Source organism: Schistocerca nitens, chromosome 3, assembly GCF_023898315.1.
Source record: "Schistocerca nitens isolate TAMUIC-IGC-003100 chromosome 3, iqSchNite1.1, whole genome shotgun sequence".
NCBI classification, from domain to species: Eukaryota; Metazoa; Arthropoda; class Insecta; order Orthoptera; family Acrididae; genus Schistocerca; species Schistocerca nitens.
Genome location: NC_064616.1, coordinates 892,396,853 through 892,414,043, shown reverse-complemented (window position 1 = coordinate 892,414,043; position 17,191 = coordinate 892,396,853). Strand labels below are relative to the sequence as shown.

General features: G+C 40.9%; 1 protein-coding gene across 1 annotated transcript in view; it reads right to left on the bottom strand.

Moving 5' to 3' along the window:
• Window positions 1-17,191, bottom strand: part of LOC126248949 (lysophospholipid acyltransferase 5) — a 181,672-nt gene that overhangs the window by 53,893 nt on the left and 110,588 nt on the right. The window lies entirely within an intron of this gene.

Below are 17,191 nucleotides of genomic sequence, written 5' to 3'. Positions count from 1 at the left end.
ACAGGCCTGACCATATCGACGGTGTCAGTATAAAGGCAGGTATTACCGATCATGATATTAAAGTGATGATGGTTACTAAAGTTAATAAATCAGTCAAGAAGGCTAGGAAAGTATTTCTGTTGTCTGTTGTGAAGCCAAAATACAACTGTTTTGTGGATTGGCACATAGAATGTTACACTCTCAGTTGTCAAATGTATGGTATTTTTACCACAACATGTCTCAGGATTACATTATCCCATTATCATGTGCTTAAAGCTTCTATGCCATCTGGCGCCACCAGAAGTAAAACCCCAGCAGCAAAAAACCACTGTCAAACACAAAACTCTTCCTAGAACATCTCTTGTTAGCATGTTATACTCTCAAGGTACAATCGTCGAATGGGTGTGTTTGCTGCTAGTACTTTACTTTTGATGGTGCCTAATAGCATAGAAGTTTTAAGCACCTGACAATGGAATAATGTAGATCTGAAACATGTTGGGTAAAAATATCACACATTTGACAAATGGTGGCGTAAAATTCTCTGTATCAAGAGCATTTTCACTAGACACAGCAGGTAAACAGTTACTAGAAATTCACTTAGACAATGTTGACGGATTGCAAATAGTGCTGTGGAGAAGTATGTACCGAGTAAGTTGATTAAGGACCAAAAACACCCATTGTGGTTTAATAATCAAATTTGGAAAATCATGAAGTGAAGACTGTTGCAATCTCAGTTCAAAAGAGAATGTGCAAGTGATGACAGGCAAAAGTTAGTGGAGACTCATGTGTCTGTAAAAAGATCAATGCAGGAAGCATTAAAGATCTACCACCATCATACCTTAGCAAAAGATCTTCCTGAGAACCCTATCTAAAATCACTTAGCAGGTCAAAGGCTTCTATACAGTCACTCACTGACCAGTCTGGTGCAGCAACAGAGGAGAGCAAAAGAAAAGCTGAAGTTTTACATTTTGGATTGAAGAAATCACTCACACAGGAGGATCATACAAACATACCTTCATTTGACCATCACACATACTCCTGTATATGGAGGACATGGTAATAGGCAACCTTGGCATACAGATGCAACTGAAAGTGTTGGAAACAAATAAGTCACCAGGTCCTGATGGAATCCCAATTCAGTTTCACAAAGAGAACTATATGGCACTGGCCCCTTAATTAGCTTGGATTTATCACTTATCTCTCACCCAGCACAAGCGAATGGAAAAAGCACAGGTGACTCATGTATACAAGAAGGATAACAGGGCAGATCCACAAAGTTACAGACCAATATCCTTTACACTGGTTTGCAGCAGAATACTTGAACATACCCTCAGTTTGAAGATAAGTAATTTACTTGTGACGGTTAAACTTCTGTTCACAAATCAGCACAGTTTTAGAGGCAGATTCCATATTCCTAGATTTCCAAAAAGCATTTGACATGGTACCCATAACAGACTGTTATCAGAGGTATGAGCATTAGGGATAGGCTCCCAGATACGTAAGTGGTTCAAAAACTTCTTACGTAATAGAAGTCAGTACGTGTCCTCAACGGTGAGAGTTCATCAGAGACATGGGTATCATCAGGAGTGCCCCAGGGAAGTATCACAGGACTGCCATTATTCTCTAGATACATAAATGATCTGATGAACAGGGTGAGCAGCAACCTACGGTTGTTTGCTGATGATATTGTGGTGTATGGGAAGGTGTTGAAGATGAGTGACTGTAAGAGGATACAAGATAACCTACACAAAATTTCTAGTTGGTGTGATGACTAGCAGCTTGCTCTAGATGTAGCAAAATTAAGTTAATACAAATGAGACAGAAAAACAATGCCATAATGTTTGAATACAGCATTAGTAGTGTGGTGCTAGATGCAGTCGTGTTGATTACATATTTAGGCGTAACACTGCAAAGTGATATGAAATTGAACGAGCACGTATGAATTGTAATAGAGAAGGGAAATGGTTGATGTCTGTTGAAGGTGAATGGTAAACTTCAATTTACCGGGAGAATTTTAGGCAGGTGTGGTTCATCCATAAAGGAGACCGCATATAGAACACTAGTGCAAGACATTCTCGAGTACTGCTCGAATGTTGGGGGTTTTGCACAAAGTCCAATTAGAGGAAGACATCGAAAAAATTCAGAGTGGACTGGTAGATCTGTTACCAGTAGGTTTGATCAACACACAACTATTATGTAGGTGCTTCAGGAACTCAAATGGGAATCCCTAGAGGGAAGACGATGTTTGCTTTGAGGAACATTATTCATAAAGTTTGGAGAACTAACATAGGAATCTGACTGCACAATGATTCTACTGTTGCCAACGTACATTTTGTGTAAGGACCATGAAGATAACATAAGAGAAATTAGGCCCCTTTTGTGGAGGCATATAGACATAAAATTTTCCCTCACTATATTTGCGAGTGGAACAGTACAGGAAATGACTAATGGTGGTACAAGGAATGATCTACCACACACTGTACAGTGTCTTCCAGAGTATGTATTTAGAAGAATATGATAAAATCAGTTACTATCCCCATCACTTTCTTTCTGCCCCAGTTGTGAAGCCAAAATGTTAATTTATTTGATATATACACTGCTGGCCACCGTAAATGTAACACCAAGAACGACAAGAGGTAGCACAACAAAATTTATTTTGTAGATAACATGTTGACCAAGTATCAAATGATTACGTTTACAGACGTCTGTGACGTGTGGCTCCTGCCAGAATCAGTAGCCAGAGTAGCCGCCATTGTTGGAGATCACCGCTGCCACACGTCTCGGCATTGAGTCAAAGAGACGTTGGATGTGTTCCTGGGGTACAGCAGCCCAAGCAGCTTCCACACGTTGCCAAAGATCATCTGGTGTGACAGCTGGGGATGTAATCTGGGTCACTCGTTGAGCAACCATGGACCACATGTTTTCTATCGGCGAAAGATCCGGAGAGCGAGCCGGCCAGGGAAGCAATTCAATCTGGTTATTGACGAAGAACCTTTGGACAATGCGTGCCACGTGTGGTCGCGCATTATCCTGTTGAAATATGGCTGTGGCCGAGCCCTGAAGGTAAGGAAGGACAACTGGCTCCAACACCTCGGGTATGTAGCGCCGGCTATTTAAAGTACCGGCAATGCGTACTAGAGGCGTGCGAGAGTAATATCCAATACCGCCCCATACCATAATACCCGGTGCAAGACCAGTGTGGCGGTGCATAATGAAGCTGTCCAGCATCCTCTCTCCACGGTGTCTCCACACTCGAATCCGACCATCGTGTTGCTGCAGACAGAAGCATGCCTCATCAGTAAAGACAATGTCATTCCATTCTGCCGTCCACATCCGTCTGTCATCACACCATTGGCGACGGAGACGTCTGTGGTTCTGCGTCAATGGTAGACGAAGCAATGGACGTATTGCGGACAGACCACTCTGCTGTAAACGGCGTCGAATGGTACGTGCAGACACTGGATGATGCGTTACAGACGCAATGTGCTGTGCTATGGTTCGGGATGTCACTGAGCGATCCGTCACTGCCATGCGCACAATTTGCCTATCAGCACATACAGTGGTGCACCGAGGTGAATGCGATCGACCACGTCAGTCCGTCGTACCCTCCTGCATCCAACGGTCACATATCCGCATTACAGTTGTTTGGTTTCGTCCAACACGACTAGCGATTTCTCTGTATGATAATCCACAATCTCGGTAAGCCACTATCCTTCCTCTGTCGAACTCGGATACTTGATCAAACGATGTTCGCTGTTGTCTACGAGGCATAACTGATCGTCTTGTGAAACAACCACAAGGTAAACACACGTGCCGAACGTACACTCGTCGAAATCGCCAAGCCTTAAATGGCGCTATGAGGTGGCGCCACAGGCGCGCGTGATGTGCGTCTGCGCTGAAATTCTAATCAGTTGCATATCTCATCGCTGCAAACCCATGGTGTAAATTTCACTTGATTCGGATGCTTCCTTCACGGTGTTGCATTTACGGTGGCCAGCAGTGTATGTTTAGCCAATTCTTCAAAAGACATGCGAGTGCTGACCTACTTAAAACACCTTCCTTAATAATTCATGGAGATGTTTGCAGATCAAACCCTGCTTTACAGTAAGCATAAAACACCTAACTTGCCATTAGCTAAAACAATAGCAAAAGCACAAAAAAAACTGAGTTCTTAGTTCTTGGCAAAAAAATAAAACGTTCTTAACTATAAAAAGGTATGCTAAGCCCAGTACAGCGTAAGCACTGTTTATTGGTCTGTCATACCCATGCTACAAAAGTCATGTGCTGTACAAGCCTGCCTTTTGATTTGATTCACTGCCTGGGATGCAACAATGCACAGCCAGGCTGATTCTTTCAGTAACTGTATACCATGCTTTATGTTTGGGAACAAAAATGCTTGACACAAAATCAGGGCTGTAAAATGGGCGGAACAGTCATTCCTGGACCTACTGAGGAATTTTGATGCTTATCGCTGTGAGATACAGGAATTGTCACCATGCTCTATGACAGTAGGCATGTTGTGTCTAATCCCTGCTTCAACCTGAATACACAGATAGAGAAATTGACTCGGTAACACTATCAATGGTGAGCATACAAACATGTTATTAATTAAAGTCCCCTGCCACATTTTCTGTCTCTATGCAAAGGCTAATCTCAAGAACTACTGCATGGATTTTGATACAGTTTTCACCAACAAACAGACTTATTCATGAGGAAGGTTTGCATAGGTAATTTATTACCGCTAAACGAGAGGAGTCGTCTGGCCATAGTTAATTAGTGCTCCCATTGTGAAGTCGGGGCAGGTCACAACTTATTCATCAGCAGGATGAGAACCAGAAGCTGCTACTCAACACCCTCCAACCACTTCTTCAAGGCTTACTACAGACACAAGCAACACAGTAATTGCCAGTTTTTCCTTCCTTGGATGATGCTGTAGAGGATTGAGAAGCCAATGAATCAAGACTACTGAGGCATTTACACACATTCAAGGTAACTAATGCCAGCCTCATAAAATCTTTGTTTTTGTCTTCATCAAAAAATGACATTTACAGACTACTGAGCAAATTGGACCCCTTATCTAAGCCTTCAGAGCTCACCTTTTCAAATATTCGTTTGTTGCTGACTAAATATTACCAGTGGCATATCCACGTAATTTCCTCCTGGGTAGCATTTTACCCATGCAAGAAACAGCCAAACCAGACTCATCAAGAATGGGCCTCAGACTTGGAAGGCTTAGGGTGAAAACGTTATTTTGTTACCCCTAAAGTAAGGAATCATGTCTACATCTACATGATTACTCTGCAATTCACATTTAAGTGCTTGGCAGAGGGTTCATCGAAACACAATCATACTATCTCTCTACCATTCCACTCCCGAACAGCGCGCGGGAAAAACGAACACCTAAACCTTTCTGTTCGAGCTATGATTTCTCTTATTTTATTTTGATGATCATTCCTACCTATATAGGTTGGGCTCAACAAAATATTTTCGCATTCAGAAGAAAAAGTTGTAGAAGAAATGATCAGGGACATGATGATCTGGGATACTCCATCAGGGATTTCCAGCAGGAGGCACTTCAACTCGAAGAACCATCATTAGGACTTAGCACAAAGCTTTGAAGTGACCAAAGCAACAGGCAAGAGAAACTGGAGTCGAGGATCAACATAGCAGCTCTTAATATCCACGACAGCAGCCAAAGGCCACACTAGTGTGGATTTGGACGTAGCAACAGTACAGGTGGGATGCTGTACTATTAACCAAAAACGTCCTCCACCCCACTCAAGCTGATCAAACTGGTCTTTGGTACCGAAACAACTGCCATCATGTCTGGATTGTTTTAAGAAACATCAACATGAAGGCTGTCCTGACAGATGGGCCTACTGCCAAAACTGTTCTATCAACTGTCATTTAGCTTCTGTATGTCCTAAGTCCTGTTAGGCAAGACAGCCTCCTGCACAACAGATGGATGTTAACTGGTGGTCACTGTCGACCATCAAGAGACCTCCAATAAGCTTTTCGAACTGTACGCAGAGCTAGAGACAGTTTGCCGGGATTCTCAGGACATGTTCACCCCAGAATTAGATAGCGCAAAGGATTTTGACATTCATATAACACTGAAGCACAATAGACAGCCTCGATACTTCTGAGCACACACCATTCCTTTAGCTCTCAGAGACCAAGTAAAGGAAGAATTGGATCGCCTAACTGCAATTGGAGTTCTGGAACCTATTCTTTCTAGTCAATGGGCTACCTCATTAGTCAAAGTGTGAAAACCATCAGAGACGATCTGCCGGTGTGACAATTTCAAAGTAAGTTTCAACGCCCAATCAGAGACTGAGACATATCCTATTCTGAAGCCAGAAGAATTACTGTTGAAATTAAAAAGTGGAAACTTCTTCTCTAAAATAGACCTAGCAGATGCATATCTCCAACATCCCCTTGATGCAGAATCTCAACAACTGCTTACACTTAAAATGCTGCACAGGCTTTATTATTTGAAATGCCTAATGTTTGGTACAGCAAGTGCACCTGCTATTTTCCAATAGTTTTTGCAACTATTAGTACGAAAAGTGGATGGATGCATTAACTATTTACATAACATCATTGTAACAGGGAGAACAATGGGCAATACCTTCGCAGTCTGAAATCTTTATTCAGCATGTTAAAGGAGGCTGGCCTAAAATGCAGAAAAGAAAAATGTTGTTTTTTTCAGCCTGACATTCAGTAAGTCGGCCACATCATTTCCAGCTTGGGCATTTGTTCTCTGGATAAACATGTCGAAGCCATAATCAAACTTCCCAGACCAACAATGCTTATGCAACTTCGTTCCTTTCTGGGAAATATATTGTATTATTGAAAGTCCTTACCCGCAGCAGCAACAGAAACTGCCCCCTTGTCTCAGTTATGCAAAAAAGTGGACACCAGCTTGCGAGTGCACCTTCTACAGGTTGAAATCCCAATTGTTAATGGCCCTGTGCCCTGCACGTATTGATCCAACAAAGCAGGCAGTTAATGCAGTGGCTGCATCTCATACAGGCGTTGGAGCAGTCCTGGCACACAGGGAGGCTGTGAGCATACAAGCTGTGTGGGGAGATAAGAGCGGCAGTTCTCCGCCACAGGGGGTCGTGGTGAGCGGCTGGCGATCACGCGGCCTTGGAAAATCCCGAGTGGAAGCTTGGTGGGGGAGTGTATGGCCACGTTTGTGCACTTGGAGGAATTTACATGCCAGAAAAAAATTGATAAAAAACAGAACTAAGAGTGACACAGAGGTGTGAGTTGGCACTCATGAACAGGAAAACATGTAAAGCTAAATTATCTACACACACCACAAAAATATATAATAGTTTAAAAGTTACTGTTGTCTTAAAACTTGTAAATTTATGAAAGGTCAAAAGCTAATATCTCAGCAATGCTTTAGCCGATTAATATGAACAAACTGTTTACGGGTGCAGCTTGTAGAGCTGCATTGAGCAATCATAGCCGATTTAAAGAGACGAAGCTGGCAGCAGCATTCTAAAGTTTAAAGAGATAGGTGAGCAATTAAGAATGTATTTTTACTTGTTTATTTATGTTTAGTATCAAAAATCCAGGAAAAGCAAAATCACGCAACAAGAACATTATTTGTGAAAAAACGGTGGCAGATACAAAAAATTGGACTTTAAATTGTTATGGCCCAGAAAATTTCCATATTTTTCAATTTATCATATGCATTTTTGTGTTTAGTTTTATAATATTCATAATTTTTTTTGTCAAACATCGTTTTGAGTTAGGCAGTTGTTTTGAGGACAGCCATCTTTGGGGCAGTTGAGTTTGAGCAATGCTAAGAGCAGGATGTGCTGCCCATCTGGGGTTAGCAAATCGGAAACAAGTATGTATGTAGCAATGTTCAAAAACAATCAAGTTGAGTGCAATATAGTGGTTTAGGACAGCAGACAATGGAGTATTTTGTGAACTGTGAACAGACTGTCAAGTGCTGTAATCGTGACATATGAATTTTATAGTGAAGTGTTGTAGCATCAGTTATTAATGGCTGCGCTTACGTAAAAGCCCCTCAGACTGCATTTTTAACTGTTTGATCAATATACTGAAGACTATTCATGGCAAAATAGAAATAAACTACTTGTTCAAATTATAAATCAATGTGAGTTCCTCAATATTTAAAATTTCACTGCAATAACTGTCTGCATTTTTTTAATTTTATTTTATTTCAGCTTGAAAACTGAGTTTACAACAGATGTGTGCTGGCACTGTATGAGGAAAAATGTAGCCAAACATTGAGAATAGCCACATCTCAGGGGCCGCTCAATTAAGCTGAGTGTTGAGTTTAACAAATATATAGATTTTCGTACCATAGCTTGTGGGGGCTCGATCCAACTATTCAATCTAAACTAACTTTTTTAGCAAAAATCAGAGAACAGCACCAACATCAACCATATAAATATTTTCAGCAAATTTTTACAGTGCATAGTGCCCAGTACCATTGTAAGGCAGATGGCTTTGAGCACCCTGTGGCCTATGCATAGAAAACAGTGACTGACACCCAACGCGCTGGCCATCATCTTCGCATTAAAAAATTTCACATTTTTGTTTATGGCATAAAGTTTCACCTTGCCATGGACCATAAACCACTGATCTCCTTATTCAGTCCAACAACAAAGATTCCAGACACCGTGCTTTATTTTTGATGCACTACCAGTATGAGATTCACTTCTGCAACATGACTGAGCATGTCAATGCTGGTGTCATCTCCCACCTCCCATGGGGACCTAACCCAGAGTTCGACAAAGAAGAAATTCTGCACTTTTACATTGATGAAGAAGCAGAAGCTGTCATAGATTCTTTTCCCATTACCAGCTCCAGGGTTGCAGTTGCAATGGTAATGACAAAATACTCCAAGTCCGAAGTCACATACTTCATGGATGGCCCGAATGCAACCTCCCATGGCTTTCACGGTATTCTGTCAGTTCTTTAATACCTGCCTTCAGCTCATGTTGATCAATGTAGTAATTCTACTCGTTTCTGATGAGGGACACCCACGAGTAGTCATTCCTTATTCTTTACATCAGCATGTCCTGCAACTGTTGCACTAAGGTCACTGAGGGGTATCCCAAACTAAATTTCTGGGTCGCAGATTCACTTATTGGCCAGGCATGAACCAGGAGATTGAATGACTCACCTAAACACATCCATCCTGCTAGAGCCAGCAAGCAAGCAGCCCCATGACATTCATTTACTTCTTGGTCACCATGTGCTCGTCCTTGGGAGCGGGCACAAATTGATTTTGCTGGGCCAGTGTTTAACGCAATGTTCTTGATATTGGTTGATGCTTACTCCCAATTTCCATACATAGTACATGCAATGCTACATCGACCACCAACACCATCACAGCCTAAGAAAAAATTTTTGAGATTGAAGGTTCGCCAGAAGTGCTTCTAATTGACAATGGTCCCCAATTCTGTAGTGAGGAGTCTCATGGTTTCTGTGCCCAACATAGCACTTTCAAAACCCAGATGAAGAAATATCTCCAGGATCACTCCACTGACGCATTGCTAACCTTTTTTTTTTTTTTTTTTTTTTTTTCCAGGTCCACACGCATCGGAGACAAAAGTCCTGCAAAAGTTCCGCCGTTAGACCTTGGTGTGGACGAAAGGATTTGGCCAGCAACCAGCCTGGATTCTGGGAACAATCAACCAGCACCAGGGCCGGAAGGTTTTCGGGGTGCCGCTTCCGGACCGGGAGGGCCTGCTACATGCCAATCAACTTCATCCCAGACTAGTTTCCCAACAGTTTCTTCCGTTCCCCTCTCTGCACCATCATTGCCAGTCAACTAGTTCCCATCCTACCCCAGGCCACCCAGCTAGTGCAACACTAGACATATACATGGTTTCTGCCCACAGCCACCTGACCAAAACCACACCCCAATAAGAGCGATTTACCCCCGACATCGCCCAGCACCAGAGGCTACCCTTCCCAGACTACAAGATGTCCCCTGGTCAGCAACCACGGGTAATTCTAGATGGAGATGAAGACATGCCACTGGCTCCACCTGCTCTGCTGCCAGGTCCACTCCACCCATCTTCGACCCCCCCCCCCCCCACACACACACCAGGGCGTTTTTGTCCATGTGCTCCTGTGCCCTGAGCCACCAACACCGCTGAGGACTTGGAGGAGAACCCCATGCATATGGCGCTTATTCACAGCAGATGCTTCCCCGTTTCCCCAAGGGGGAAGGGGTGCGGTATCGACCACTATTAAATCCCCGCACTGAGAAGTGGCGCTCTCCATCATGTGCAGCTGAGAAACGCATTGTTGGCTGCACTTCTCCATGGGCTACTGATAACATCGCAGAGAACCCAGCCACTGACTCCATTAACTATGGAGCCTTATTTAACACTGCTACTGACGTCTACAAGCCAGTTCCCACCGTGCTATGTCCTACTCCGCAGCTCGAAAGTGCTATGCTGTGGTGGACCTGCTATTCGATGTTGATCTGGCTGCTGTCTGGACTTAGAACCCGAATGCTATACTGGAACTTGGACTTCACCGTTCACTAGGCTTATTATGTCAACGAACTTGTGAATTCCACCGGAATTCTGCACTTCACTTGTGCTTCCTGGACATATTGGTATAATCACTATCAATTTATATAATTTTCCATGAAGTGTTCATCTACAACTTGGTGCTTGGTAACAGAATTATCTGTACCGACGTTGTGTCAATAAACCACAGAATGGTGATATATTTATTGTGTTATTTGTGGCTATAACAGATATCTGCTCAATAACAAGTCCATCAGGGACATTCCAACCGTTCTAAAGCAGCCCAAGTCAACTGTTGGCAATGTGATAGTGAAGTGGAAATGGGAAGGAACAGCCACAGGTAAACCAAGACCAGGCAGACCTCATGGACTGATGGACAGGGACTATCTAGCATCACAGAGGCTGGTTTTAAAAGAATCAATTGCAATCAGTGGAAGGAATCACATATGAGTTCCCTAGTGCTAGCAGCACTCCAACCAGCACAATGGCTGTGCATAAGAACTTAGAAACGATAGGGTATAATTCCACTGAACAGTGGATGACTGGAAACGAGTGATGAATCATGCTACATCCTGCGGCAATCCAGTAGAAGGGTTTGGGTTTGGTGAATGCCTTGGGAATGTTACCTATCATCATCATGAGTAGTGGCAGCAGTCTCTCTAAAGAAAAATCTATAGAAACAGCAACTACTGCACAATACTTGTAAATGAAGCAAAGGACCATAGACAGAGAGATGCTAAATGAAACATGTTTGGCTGTCAAAAGGGCAACGTGTGAACTCTTCAATTATTACTGTAACAGAATTTTTAGTTTTTTAATCAGTTCTTGGACATTATCATAGCTTTAGTTTAAATCTATGATGAGATGCAAGGCTCTGCTATCTGTACTTCTCTTACCAGTACAGCATAAAAGTATACACTGATACAAAATGAGAAGATTGAATATAATCAGGTGTCTGTTATAAAAGCAAGCTTATGGCTACATACACTAATAGTTTTACAAGAGAACATTACAATCCGAAATCTTCTACTGAAAACAAGTATTTCTTTATTATTGAATGCTTTATTTTATTCTTTAAGGCATTTAAATTAGCTCTCTTAAAATCAGATGGTAGTCTATTGTTTAAAAAAAGTGAATGCCCCTATTGTATGTGGACTGCAGTCTGCAGCCTTTTTATTACAGTTATGTTCTAGACTTAGTTTCAGAAACATTATTGCTTGTGGGATGTACATAGAGTAGATGGTAAGCATATTATACTTTCTGAAAATATCTCTGCAAGGCTTTCTCTTGTTTACCATAACTACCATCCTTATTGCCTTTTTTGCAGTCTAAACAACCTGTCCGTATAGAGTGGTGGTGTCCCACACCACATCTCAATATCATACTGTAAATGTGGATTTATCACTGTAATATACACTGCCTGACAAGAAAGTGGAGTATCCAGAAGGCATAGTCAGATGTCAATGTAGCTTGTACATGTACACATGTATACACCATCAGTTGGTATGTACGAGGTGATACCCAAAAAAACAGGAATAACATAGCTGTGGGCGGAGCTTGTGTAGTACACATTTCTGCCACTAGGCGTGTATAGCAAAATTCGTTCCCAGTTCAGTGCCAGCTGCGTTGTTGACATGACTTGTTCTGTTCATCTGTAGCGATTGTTTTTGCTGACACTGTTTTGTTCTTGTTTCATTTTTTATGATGGCAAGTTTAAGGGAACAATGTGCAGCTGTGAAATTTTGTTTTCTACTTGATAAAAATGCTGCTGAAACTGTTTTAATGTTGGAAACAGCTTACCAAGATGAAGCTATGGGGAAAAATCAAGTGTACAAGTGGTTTGCTCCATTTAAAAATAGCGATCATCGATTGATGGCAAACCTCGTTCTGGATGTCCATCAACTGCCTGAAACATTCAGAGTTTTTTCCTCCAGGTCAGACCACCAATCAAACCTTTTATTTTGAAGTTTTAAGAAGATTGCCCAACACTGTTCATCAAAGAAGATCTGATTTGTGGCAGGCAGGAGACTGGTTCTTCCACCGCAACAACACACTTGAAAAGGGGCATGAAAGGACATTGATTTGACAATACTGAAGAAGTCACAGACCAGCAGCAGCCAGGCTAGGTAATTACTGTCCCACGCATAGGCTGCCATTAACACCACACAACAAATGGCTGCGTTTGAAGAGGTGCCATGATGAGGAAGCATGAACAGCTGATGAAGGGAGTCGTCTTGTGTTCAGTGATATGAGCATAGTTCTGCACTACTCAAGATGATGATCATCTGTAAGTGTAGCAAAGACCTGGGGAGAGATCCCCTTCTTCCAAAATTTTGGAAGATGCACAGTGGTGTTACTCCTAGAATCATGGTGTTTACAGCCATCACATATGACTTCAGGTACTGGCTGATAGTGATTGAGGAAGCTCAAACGATACAACAGGATGTCACGAATATCCTGTGTCAGCATGTGTTACCTCTCATAAGACGGTATCGTAATGCCATTTTTTAAATAGGAAAATGCTTGCCCACATAGGCACATGTCTCTGTGAATGGTCTATGTGATTTAGAGGTATTGCCAGCAACATCACTAGATCTGTCCCCGACAGAACACGTTTTGGGACAGCTTGGATGTCAACTCTGTCCCAGTGTCAGTATCCAGGATATCAAAGACCAGTTACAACAACTGTGGGCCAGCTTGCCTCAGGAGAGGATACAACAATTTTATAATACCCTTCCCAACTGCAAGTGCATGCATCCAGATCAGAGGAGGTGCATCAGCATACTGATAAGTGCACTCATACTGCCAAGTTCTTTGTAAAAATTGACTCGATTATGTAATCACTCTAATACTATCACATACACTCTCAACCCTTGAAGTTTAATTTCATTGATTTCATGTTTTACTCCCCTTCTGTACCGTTAACTTCTTTTTGTCAGAGAGTGTACTTGCCTTAAGGTTTCAAGGTTTAGGATAGCTCACACCCATTTTAGTAAGCACATATTTGCACTAACTTTCTTACAAACATGATCTATATGCTCCTTTCATGACAGGTGTTTGTCCACAATTGTTACAAAAAATGTTTATTTGTATAGTTGAGTGTCAAGGAAGTGTAAATTGAGTAATATTTATATTTAGATTATAGTTAAGCATGGCTTGCATTGTCACTGTCTTCTCCTTATTTACATGTAGTTTATTTGGAGTGAGGTAAGTAGACGGAATACTGTAACTGATTTCACTACTGTCGGCAGCATTTTGTGTGTCATTGCCCCAGCTGATAAAGTATGTTTCAGCCGCATAGCTTATGATGTTGGAATTTTGGGGATCCATTAAATCACTAATATCCAAGAAATAAAAAGGGACTTAATATACTTCCTTGATGTATCCCACACTGATGTAAACGGTAGACTGATTTAGTTGTTAACACCTATTCATTCATTTTATGAGTTAACACATTACTTTTTGTCTGTGAAATGGGACTAAGTAGTTTTAAGGCTACTCTCTCGCCCCCTATTCTTGTAGTTTATGCAGTAAAGTGATATGTTCACAGAATCGAAAGCTTTGCCAATATCAGGGTAAGCACCTGTACAAATTTTCCAGTTTATGTAATTAATGATATTGGTCTATAGTTTTTTTGTCAGTTTTTATTACTTTTTAATACAGCAATAGCATCTCATATAAATATTTCAACAGGTCAGATAATTCTATAGGGAAACATTCCACGCGGGGAAAAATATATCTAAAAACAAAGATGATGTGACTTACCAAACAAAAGCGCTGGCAGGTCGATAGACACACAAACAAACACAAACATACACACAAAATTCTAGCTTTCGCAACCAACGGTTGCTTCGTCAGGAAAGAGAAAGGAGAGGGAAAGACGAAAGGATGTGGGTTTTAAGGGAGAGGGTAAGGAGTCATTCCAATCCCGGGAGCGGAAAGACTTACCTTAGGGGGAAAAAAGGACGGGTATACACTCGCACACACACCCATATCCAACTACACATACACAGACACAAGCAGACATTTGTAAAGGCAAAGACACACAAAAGTTTTGAGATGACTGCTCTCAGTAATGCCATGGATGAACATAACTGGAGATGATTGATTGAGATGCACATTTCTGAGTTTTAAGATTAGTCAAAGGGTCCCTTCATTTCCCCCAGTAGTTTTTATTTGGTCAAAAAACTGTAATTCATTACACATGAAGTATCTTTCATGTTCTTTCTCTGCTCAGTGATTTCAGGAGGGAACTTCTCACCTTTATAATTTATAGCTTTCTTTAGTTCTTTTACAACAACAAATCCTTCATTTAGTTTTATTTAACAGCTTACAGAACTACTTCCATTTAACATTCAGTTGCACTGTAGACTGTTTCTCATTTTTCATCCGCTAATGCACTCTTAAGTTTATCAAGATTATATTTTTCTTTTACATATAAACAAATCACTTTTTCTTGTCTGTGCATTCCCTACATTAATTTATATACTACAGCAAGGGCTCTGTGGCCAGTTATTACCACCTTAGTACAACTAGGTCACTCGGTTTTTTGCACTTCTGAGTTACCTACAGGACACTTGACTACTTGATGTGCTCTATTCAATGCTACAAATGGATATACCATAGGATTTACTGTTGGGACACAATGCATTTCAACAAATAGGTAAGTGTTAAACCAGTGATAGGATTTACTGTTGGGACACAATGCATTTCAACAAATAGGTAAGTGTTAAACCAGTGAGTATTTCTGTGCTACAAATAGACATCTTGGGTTGGCCAATTTTGCCTTAAAACAAAATGCCAATGATGAAAGAACTATAATGCTAGATCATGAGCTATCTAGTTGTAATACTTAACCAGTGTACAACACTGAGATATTTATGTAGCCTATATGTCAATGAAAGGTTACAATGTTTACTGAGCACTGTTTTCCCCCATTCTTTAAATGTTTTTTAAGTTTGCGTTTTAAAGAGTGAAGAAATCAGTCACCTTTGTTTGATTTTGGAGCTCTCTTATAGTGTTAATTTTTAGTTATGAGTTCCAGAGGGCAGACAATGTTGGAAGCTCTTCTAAAAGGAATTTAGAGTCTCATACTGCATGTAATTTCTTCTGAAGTACCTTGATATTGAAATCATATTTCTACTCTCTCTCTCTCTCTGTGTTTGATATTCTGTAGATACTAAGTGGAAACAATAAAAATTATGCTTTTAATTTATTGTGATGTTTGTTAAACTGAATAGTAAGGAATGTTTTAAATATAAAATAGACAATATATTAAGACATATTTCTGTTCTTCTGTAGGTAGCAATGGTTCTTTGCATGTCCTGAGGGGGAAACCACCCAATCAGCCACTTTTCCTTCTACTTTGCTTGCCAGTGACAACAGTCTTAATTCAGATTCACCACATTTCCCCTCCTATTTCAGAATAACAACTGTCATCTGATGATGAATCAGATGATGAACCACAAAGATGAGCGAGTGTTAGTTTGAAGCATTTAAAGCCAACTGATGCTAACAAAGTAGAACACGAGCCATTGAAAAGAGCAATTGAAGACAACATTATTGGTCTGCAGCCTTTTAAAGAACAGAATTTAGAAAGCATAAAAGGTAAACCTTAAAGAACAAGCTGGAATAGAAAAAAATTAAAACATCAGGAACAGTGGTCTAGAAATGTTTCCAAAATCAGACGGCAGAACAGAGAATCATATACTTCATCCAGGAAAGCGCATGTTCCTGTAATACACATGAAAGAGCCATGTCAAAATGACTGAAGAATGAAGTGTTAGAAAAAGTTCACACATGCAGAAAGGCTGAGCATTTTTGAAATACAGAGACATATGAGAGAAAGAGAGCCTTTCCCACAGCAATACAGAAATAATCTTTAAAAAGACATAAACACAAGCGAATTCAAAAAGTTACTTCACTGTTACCTTCTACTTACAATGAAGAACACAATGAATTCAATTCAGTAAGACCATGTTTTTGAATACACTTGGAATCTGTAAATGTGCTACATATACAATGATGAAGGAAAGAACATCCAAAAACACATATGAAGAAGACAAAAGAGGCCATTATGTCAAAAGTCACTTCTCTAGAACTCTTGGATAGTGTGAGGAATCGCAGTGAAAGCTTTACAGTAGCTGAATCCCACTATTGTCATTCTGGGACAAAAAGAAAATTCTTAAGTTCACCACTTAATATCACACTCATGTATGGTACAATTCGGCACATACAGAAAATGGGCTTAAAGCAGCCAAACCCCATTTTTATGGGAAAATATTTTCATACAAGTACAACCTTAGTTTGAATCACCCCAAAAAAGACAAGTGCCATCTACGCACAGCCTACACTACCTCTGTGGTCTATGAAGATGAACTTAAGCCTAATTATAAGGCTCAAATTTTAGCAAAAGACAGGGCTTGAGACGAGAATAAACAAGACACGAAGCGAGCACAAAACTTAGATAGAACTTTTGTAAGTCTCAACTTTGATCTTGAGCATGTTTTGCTGGCAAAAACTGACACCACCAGGATACCAATTCACCATGGGATACCAATTTGATTCTACACAGAGTACGTGAAAGAACTTGCCCCCCTTCTAACAGCCATGTATTGCAAGTCTCTAGAGAAACGGAAGGTTCCAAATGATTGGAAAAGATCACAGGTAGTTCC